A 9721-nucleotide genomic window follows, 5' to 3' on the forward strand; every position below is an offset into this window, starting at 1 on the left:
CATGTAGGGACAGGCCCCACCTGTCAATTGGGTGATAGGGTGCTTTGAAGTCCCTTCCTCCCCAAACCTCTGAACTTCAAAGCACCATGCCAGGCTTGAAAAGAGCCTTGCTGGATCCACTGAAGTGCTGATATCCCCTATTCCCCATCCAGATCTATGGTTCTCAGAGTTTCCTGTGAGGAGGGTCTAATTGTTACACAACAGGGAGGGGAATAGAGGCCTCTTAACAACTCTCAGTGCGCTTAACAAATGACAGCTCCCAGAATTCTTTGGCAGAAGCCCATGCCTGTTTAAAGTGGTATCATGCTGCTTTAAATGTATGGTGTGAATGAAGCCGCCATCTAGCTCCTTTTATGAAAAAGCCACTATTGCTATTTTGGAATATTTATGTTTTCCTAATGTACTTCGGCTTCAATTCAGTGAAAGCCACAGAAATAGCAACAAACTCTGGACCAGGGACACAGTGTTCTAACGATAAATGAAGGAACTGTGACCCCATCAAGGCTTGCTAACACAGAAGTTCGACACACTTTTGAGGTGGAAATCAAGCATCTTTTGTACATGCAACAAAGGAAGAAAGCAAAGGAACAGCCTTGGGAGCCCTATTAGGCCACTTAAGCAAAATAAATATCCTGTCAAGAGACAGGATATTTATGGACGCTCTGGAAAGCATGTTTTCCAGACATTTTTCGCTGTCTGCTTTCCAGCTAGTTAATAGTAATAATAATAATAATAATAATAATAATAATAATAATAAAAAAGCAGCGTCTGGATTAGGTATGGTTATTGAACAGCACTGCCATTTTCATAGACCAAGGGTTGACTTGTTTATTCTACATTCCACCCCTTCGAGATAAATGTTATGTACCCAAGGGGCAGCTCACAAAGCACTTGAGTATAACGAAATAGGAAATAGGAAATGAAGGTATATAACCCCCACCATCAAAAGCAGCAGCATCCCTTTCAAATAGACAGAAATAGCAATAACAATATAAGCAGTTTTTAAATATAAAAAAATCATTGAGCAAAATATTTCTAGCCCATCTTTCTGCCTCACAAAGTAGAACCCTCCATCCTAAGACGACCAGCAATGAAGGGTTGATTCTAGTGCTAATCCTACTCAGAGCAAACCTATTGAAGCTAATAGGCAATACTATTGTAGACCCATTAATTTCAATGGGTCTAGTCTGAGTAATATTTACCGTAGTCTGACACGACCCTAACTTGTATTTTAGTTTAAAAAAGCAAACAGCAATCAGCAGCAAAAGCACCAAAACAAACCCAAGACAAGAAAACCCATTAATTAAGATATGCAAACAGAAAAAGGAGAGACCTTAGCTGTCTTCCCAAAGGAAGTCAAAATGAAACAGCTTAACTCAATGTTAAAATATATATAGAGGGAACCAAATGAGCCTCCTGCAGTTAGGAATCTCAAAGTCTTGGTGCCACAAGCAAGAAGTCCTTGGTCACAACATGCATTTAAAGCAAATTTATAGCACTTTAACAGTCAGGTAGGATGGGGAAAAGCTCCCACCTGGAACCCTGGAGTGTTGCTGCCACTCAGCAATGCTGAGCTCGATGGCTTAATGGTCTGACTCTGCATAAGGCAGATTCCTATGTTCCTTACTATAGATGCTGGATTGATCTTGGGAAGTTTGGCATGCAGAGCATCGGTTTCCTCGTTCAGACTTTATATATTACCTTCACAATAGCAAGCATTGGGATAACTAGTGACTGTTTCCTCTTGGCTTGAGAAAAAGCTATGGGCAGTGTGGGCTGGTCCCCATTAGGACTGGTAGGGCAAAAAGGAGGCGGGGCAACAGTAGGAGGAGCCAGTGTCAATAATGGTTGGAGCCACCGGATTCTAGACCCCATTGACCTCCTCCCTTATAAGCTGTACAAGGGCAACATTGAGTCCAAGGAGAAAGAAGCTGAGTAGTGGCAGGCAGTACAGTGGTACCTCGGGTTAAGTACTTAATTCATTCTGGAGGTCTGTTCTTAACCTGAAACTGTTCTTAACCTGAAGCACCATTTTAGCTAATGGGACCTCCTGCTGCTGCCGCGCCGCCGGAGCATGATTTCTGTTCTCATCCTGAAGCAAAGTTCTTAACCTGAGGTACTATTTCTGGGTTAGTGGAGTCTGTAACCTGAAGCATCTGTAACCTGAAGTGTATGTAGCCCGAGGTACCACTGCAATGTCTTTGGAGAAGATGGTGCCCTGATTTTACTATCCTTTCCTACCTGTGGTCTTTTATTAGAAATTAATGTGCACTCCTCTTAAACAATTTTTTACAAAATGGCTACCACAGGTCCTGAGCCAGGGATCCTTGAATGGTAAATCTTAGGTGCTTGATCCTTATCTCCGTCACACAAATAGCGAAAATATTTCAAGCTCTTCTGTTCCCAACATGACAGCTAAGCAGACAGGGCAAGAAAAACCTCAAGAAGATTATGGCACCTTTGCAGGGCTTGTTCTACAGTTGAGCAACAATGTATTTCAAGAATGGTGGAAGACAACAACTCCTCTGAAATAAGAAACAGCTTGCCTCTCAGAAGCTCTATCGGACTTAGCAAAAACAGCAGATGGAGCCTCTGAACAAAACATCATGAATAGAACAGCTGTAAAGCAAATCAAATGCACACAGGTCAATGTAAAACTTCAGCTTGAGGACCTCTGTGATTGCAGAAGACAATTAAATATTAAGGCTGGGGAAAAGGATCCAGCCACTGCATTCACAGACTGGACACTACTTTCCCTACTGCTAAAGTGCAACTGCAAGTTTAAGAGACAAGGTGAGAGACAAGGGACATCATAAAACAATTTGTACGTTTCTTGGTTAGAAATTCTTTAACGCAGCTCTTTTGTGCAGCGGGGGTCTGTTAAATGCAAGGTCCAAGAGGCATAAAAGGAGGAGGAAGCTGCCAGGCAGGGCCACTTTCTAGGAGTAAGTAAGAAGGCAGTCAGGTGGGGGCTGGTTTAGGGCAGTGTGAAGCTGGCGGGGCAGTTACCCATTTGCCCCAATGGCTTAGCTTCCACTGCCCAAGAAAACAGCGCCTGCACTTTCTAGAATAAACCTGTCACTTAGACTTCCTAATCGGGTGTATAGTACATCATGTTATGAGCCATTATTACTAGAAGACATTAAGCTGACACACCATATGATTCAGTGGATGTCCTCAGATGCTTCCACATACTTAGACACCGATGAACACCCACATATAAAGACAAATGAGGACACCACAGAGTGAGCATAAGATAAGCACATGAGATCAGACCAAAGGCCTGTCTAGTCTGATTCTCTTTTTTATTTTTTTTATATTTTTTTTCCATGCTTATTACATACAAAAACGGGAATAATAATAATAATTTATTTGTACCCTGCCCATCTGGCTGGGTTTCCCCAGCCACTCTGGGCTGCTTCCAACAAAGATTAAAAATACATCAAAATGCCACACATTAAAAACTTCACTGAACAATACTGAAAAGAGGGTACAACTTAAGAGGGGAGGGAAAAGGAAAGAAAAGGAAATTTACACAATCTGTTATTAAGATAAAAATTATGACAAAAAATTGTGGTTACAATTTCATGTTGCAATAAAAGTAAAAAATCCCATTATCTTTTATACCCGCCTTCCCATTTATTCCTTAATTCTTTTTGCATAAATTTACTGCCATATCAAAATACTATTTATGTTAATATTTTCACAATTTATAAATGTTTATATTTATATAAGCAATTAATAAAAACTGAGGGATCACTCAAAAGCTGCTACAGATTTTAACATGGTATAATTTTGTTTAAGATATATTCTGAAGGCCTCCCATTTTGATACAAATTCAATTCTCGGTTTGTTTTTTATTTTTTCAGATAGACTATCCAATTCAGCATATTCAGTCAATTTTCGTATCCACTCTTTTCTAGAAGGAATTATGTCGCTCGTCCACCTTGTAGCTATAAGAACTCTCGCTGCCAGTGTTGGATACAAAAAAAGATCTTTCGGTTTTTTAGGAATATCTGTCTAGTCTGATTCTCATGTTGGCCAACCAGAGGCCTCTGAGCAGAGATGCCCATGAGCAGAACATGAGCACAACAGCCTTCTCCCTCTTCTGTTTCCCAGTAACTAGTTTTCAGGGACATAATTGCCTCTGATCTTGAAGGTACTACATGGCCATCATGATGACAACTAGTAGCCATTGGAAATAGCCTTCGCCTGCACAAATTTGTGTAAGCCCCTTTCAGTGCCCATTATGTCGGCATCCATCGCTAGATCTTGAGGTAGTGACTAAATAAGGAAGTAAATAAGTACTTCCTTTTGTCTGTGTGGCATACACAACTCTATTACTTACAGAGGACGGGGGCAGGGAGCGGGGGAACCTGAGCACGAAAGGTTTCTGCTTCCCAGCAACAGGCAACAGGACAGCATTCTCTCTGCCTAATGATAGGGCCGGCCCTGATTCCAGATAGTAGCTGTGGAACCCCCTCCCCAAAATATTCCTTTTTTGAAGACTGCTTTCCTATCAGAATAAAAAGGGGGTCAGCAACAGAATCCAAGACGCAAAGAGAGAAGTCAGTCTCAAAACAGGGCATTCTCTCTCACACACATACATGGGACACATCCAGGCACACAATAACCCCTGCCCCCACAGCTAATCAGTGATTTATTGCCCAGGGTTGTGTTAATACTGTACTTTAAAAAGGTTTGTTGTTGTTGTCGTTTCTGCTGCCTGGACGGGATAAAAAATTACCCAGGGCTCCCCATCAGGTCCCTGAATTGGGGGGTTGGGCACTCTCAGTACAGACCATTTAATTATGAAAAGCAACATATTTGTACAAGGCAAAACCAATTATTCATTCAAAGAAGTAACCAACGCCGTGTTCCTATCCCAGAAACAATGTGATTTTGTGTCGATCACATTTATTATACAGGATAGGTGAAGGACTAAGGGGGAAGTGATGGCTTATGTTGCCAAATAAATTCTTTCTTTTATCAATTTCCCCCACAAGAGCTCTGGGGAAATGTTGGCGAAGACTTTTAGTTAGGAAGAAAGAGAGAAAGAGATTGTCAAGAAATAGCAGGTTACCCTTGCACATCTTGCACGTGGTTGCTTCATCTCCCAAGAACTAGCTGTTCTTGGCCTGCTAGCATGTGTGACAATCTGCCTCCCTCCTGCCTTTCATCGGTAGCTAAGCTTTCAGGCGACCTAGGGAGATCGAGACCCTTGATGTGCTAAACCCAAATTGCATTAATAAAAGATGATGTTAGTGGGCTCTAATCTGGCCAGCCTTGAACTAGCAGGCATCCCAAAAACCATACACAGGCCACGTTTCCATCCCCACGTATATAGCACATTGCAATAGGCATCATATTGAAACATAATCCAGGAAGGTAGGCTCCCAACTGCCTTGTAGGAAGGATCCTGATAATCTATGCTACTGTATTGTATTTTAATTATGCATTTTCATTGGTGTTGCTAGTAAGCTGCCTTCGTAGGATCAGTATCCTGAAAGGTTGGATATAAAGATTTGAAATACAGAAGTACGGTAATAGGGGGATTTGCTCAATGGGGCTTATTCAACCTAGCAAGCATGTTTATGATGGCAGTTTAACAGTGCAATCTTATACATTTCCAGTTAGAGCAGGGGTCAGCAAACTTTTTCAGCAGGGGGCCAGTCCACTGTCCCTCAGACCTTGTGGGGAGCCCGGAGTATATTTTTTGGGTGGAAATGATCGAATTCCTATGCCCAACAAATAACCCAGAGATGCATTTTAAATAAAAGCACACATTCTACTCATGTAAAAACACGCTGATTCCCAGGCCATCTGCGGGCTGGATATAGAAGGCGACTGGGCCAGATCCAGCCCCTGGGCCCTAGTTTGCCTACCCATGAGTTAGAGGAAAGCCCCATTCAGTTCAATTGGATTTTCTCCCAGATCATGGAGCAAAAAGGATTGTAGCCTAAATCATGTTTGCTACATCTCTTTGTGGAAATTACTTACAAAGGAAACCTCTTGTAACAGAAAGTGAAGCCTCAACAGAGCAAGGCTCAGACTAACAAAAACCAATAAAATCTCTATTACTTCCAACTCAGGAAGGATTTATCCTTTAATCATTTGAATGCAGTGCCTTCTTGCATCTACTTAATGAGACAGCTCATTCTGTTCTGAGAATTACAGAGAGCATTGTGGTTTATGGGCAATCAAACTAATAAGGTTGTTTATCGAAAAATGGATTACCAGGCAAGAATCTGACCATGGAAGCAGAGTGCCTGTTTCCAAGGGCTTCATTAATGGACACTTAAAACAAAAACAAAAAACCATATGTTTACTGCAGGCTGTCACTCACCTAGCAAAAACAAAACACAAAAAATGACATCTATTCCACACCATAGATATACACACACTTCCAAAGTTCCATCTCTTAGTTACACAAGTCCTTTCTGAAGGTGTAGTTCCATCAGACATCTTCTCTGTGGCCTGCCTATCTCTAGATCAACAAGTCTGGGACTTGCAAACAGGGATGCAGCTGGTCACCTGGGGTGAAGATACGGTAAATCTTTTCCAGGTGACCAAATGGGTAAAGTTTGAATTCTTCTTCTTATTTTTCAAATTTATATAATGCCATTCATCTGAGGGTGACAGGGTGGTTTAACAATATAAAAACACAAAAAAAAATTATTTATGCATTGCATTTATAGCCCACTTTTCCCTCTCCAAGCTCAAGGTGGCACACATGATTCTTCCTCTCCTCAGGTGAAATATACTCAGAGTCGAGAGTGGATTTCATGCTCTGTATTCAGCTCATAGTGGTGAGGAGGAATGAATGTCCTCTCAAAGTATCTGCTTTATATACATTATTTACACAATGGGCTGCACGTGATTGGATAATTCCGGTATTCTCCTGTTGGCCAATTCACTTCCACCTGGAGCTGGATTGGGTGGCTCCTGCAGACCAATCATACTGCTGCACTGTTCTAGGACCAATCCGACTGCTGCATTCTGAAGCCTATTGTTCTAGGACCAATCAGACTGCTGCATTTTGGATCCTATTCAACTCAGTACATAACCCCTCATTTGATCCTCATAACAACCCGGTGAGATGAGCTGACAGAAGACTGTGATTAGTCCAGGGTCACCACGTGTGCTTCGTGGCTGAGTGGGGATTTGAAGCCTGGACTCCGTGAGACAGGAGTGTGCAAAGTGCTGGCAACTTCCTCACCCAGGATGTTGGTTTTCGTCAAGCTGATGGTGAGGCCAAACTCCCCGTAGGCTTGGGCAAAACGGTTGATTAGCCTCTGTAGAGCTTCTTTGGAGCGTGAGGGCAAGGCTGTGCCATCTGCAAACACATCTTTCAAATAAAGACCTGGCATACTTTTGTCTTGGGGCAGAGATGTGCCAGGTTGAGTCCCGTCGTTCCTGGAATGAAAGGACACATCTCACACCGCTGTAAATAAATCACACTTCCTAGCTTCCCATTGTTTGTGTTTCCCCTCTTATAAGCTCCCTGAAACAGAAGCATTGGCTGCTGTGCAATTTGATGCTTCTCCTTCTCAGGCTGAAAAAAAAGGATGGCCGTTTTTTTTTGTATACTGAACAGACAAGAGAGTAGATGGGGTAGACATTGCACTGGAATCTGAGTTTTCCAACAGGATTTGAAATGTTACATTGCCCCCTTGTGGCAGTTCTAATCAATTCCGAATCCTTCTCAGCTAGTCTATTTCATACAGCCTGGAAGGTTACAGGCTATACAGACTATAGCCCTTGATTTCTTTTAACTTTCCCTGCCAAACCACTTACTGAGGCTGCACCCTACCATCGTGAGCTTGAAAGCAGACACAAGGTGAGGCATTTAACGAAACCCTTCTTCTGCTGTGCACTTTAGATTATTTCTATTTAGGAGGGATGAGGAATCTGGTGGCCCTCTAGTTGGTTGTTGGACTATTTATTTATTTATCCCTAGCAAAGATTCAAGACAGATTACAACTAAAATAGGAACAGCTAAACACACATACATATAAAGCAATCATTAAAAAAAACTTTAGTAGACTATATAATTTTATTCTGATATATTGTAATGCTTTGTTTGATATATTAATTTACATTGTCAACGTCTTTGAATTTTTTAAAATATATAAAGCAGCATTGAAATGATTTAAATAAAACTTGCTTAGAAGTAAGTCCTGTTGTATCACAGAGTATCACAGAATTGTACAGCTGGAAGGGACCCTGATAGTCATCTAGTTCAACCCCCTGAAATCTTTTGCCCAACATGGGGCTCAAACCTTCAGATTAAGAGTTTCATGCTCTGTTCAAAGAGAGTTTCTCTCTTTCTCTTTTGCGCACACATATACACACTCCCTCTCTATATGTATATGTTTTCCTATATATATAACAAAATAAAATTACACAAATGAAACAATAACAGAAACACTATACATAAACAATATACTCCCAACGTTGTATTGCATTCTATTTATTGCACTGTCTTATGTTTCACTTTGTGTGTGTGTGTTGTACTCAACCCTGCTCCCTGTTTGGCTGGACATAGGAGAGCTCTGCTGTTGTACCAATCTAAACCACCATACTGTCTCCCCAATGACCAACCAGTTGCCCATTTGGGAATCCCGCAAGCGGAACCTGAGCGCAACAGCAACTCTCCCCACTTGTGATTCTTAGCAATTGGGATATGGAGGCACATACTGCCGCTCAAAGCAGAGGTAGCAGAGACATTGCGGCTAGAAGCCACTGAAAAACGTATGTCTTTTAATTTTTTTAAATTTTTTATTAAAAAAAATATTGAATAATACATGAATATCAAATCAAATTTCAAACATATCCATATACACATAATTATTTACATATTTGCCAAACGAAGACTATAGAAAAAGATAAAGAAGGGAAAAATTTTAAAAAAAGAAAAAATACTTTCCATAAACAATAATATGAAATTTGTACTTACACACATTACAAAATACAAATCTTAGTTAAAATATTTTAAAAGACTTCCATCGCCTAAACCACACGTCTTTTATTATCTAGTTCACCTTAACTCTGTTATTCACTTCCTTCCCTTAAGTTCTTCCCTAATCCATTAAATCTTTGTATTCTTTATAGTCCTCACAAGGTTAATCTAAACACAACCAAATTTTCGTGGTTGAGTCCTGTTTATGTAAACATTCATTTAAACAATCCCACTGTTTCTGTACCATAGTTTTGGATTTTTGCCTTATTAAGTCTGTCAATTTAGCTAACTCCAGGTACTCACATAGTTTACTTAACCATTCTCTTTTTGTTGGGATATTATTTCCTTTCCAGGGGCTGGCTATCAGTATTCTCGCTGCTGTTGTTGCATATAAAAATATATTGATTTTGTCTTTAGGGATATCTTTACTTAAGATTCCTATGTGTTAAGAGCAGTGCTGGATTTACGAATAAGCTAAACAAGCTATAGCTCAGGGCCCCAAAAAAATTAAAGGAAAAAAACCCCTGGATGTACATTTCCAAAATATAAGATAAAAAACAAATAAAATAAAACCTACATAATTTTAAGTTAGAGCTTAATAATTATTTCACTATTAATATACTTCTTCTTAATTGCATTTCAGTTCAACAATTACTTTGATAAAATACATATTTTGTTATATGCAAATAGCTTTAGATACCTATTAGGTCCATAAATTACCATACAGCATATATGCAACACAAAAAACAGCGACAATTT

The sequence above is a fragment of the Podarcis pityusensis genome (genome assembly GCF_964106645.2).
Source record: "Podarcis pityusensis genome assembly, chromosome: 8".
Taxonomy (NCBI): Eukaryota; Metazoa; Chordata; class Lepidosauria; order Squamata; family Lacertidae; genus Podarcis; species Podarcis pityusensis.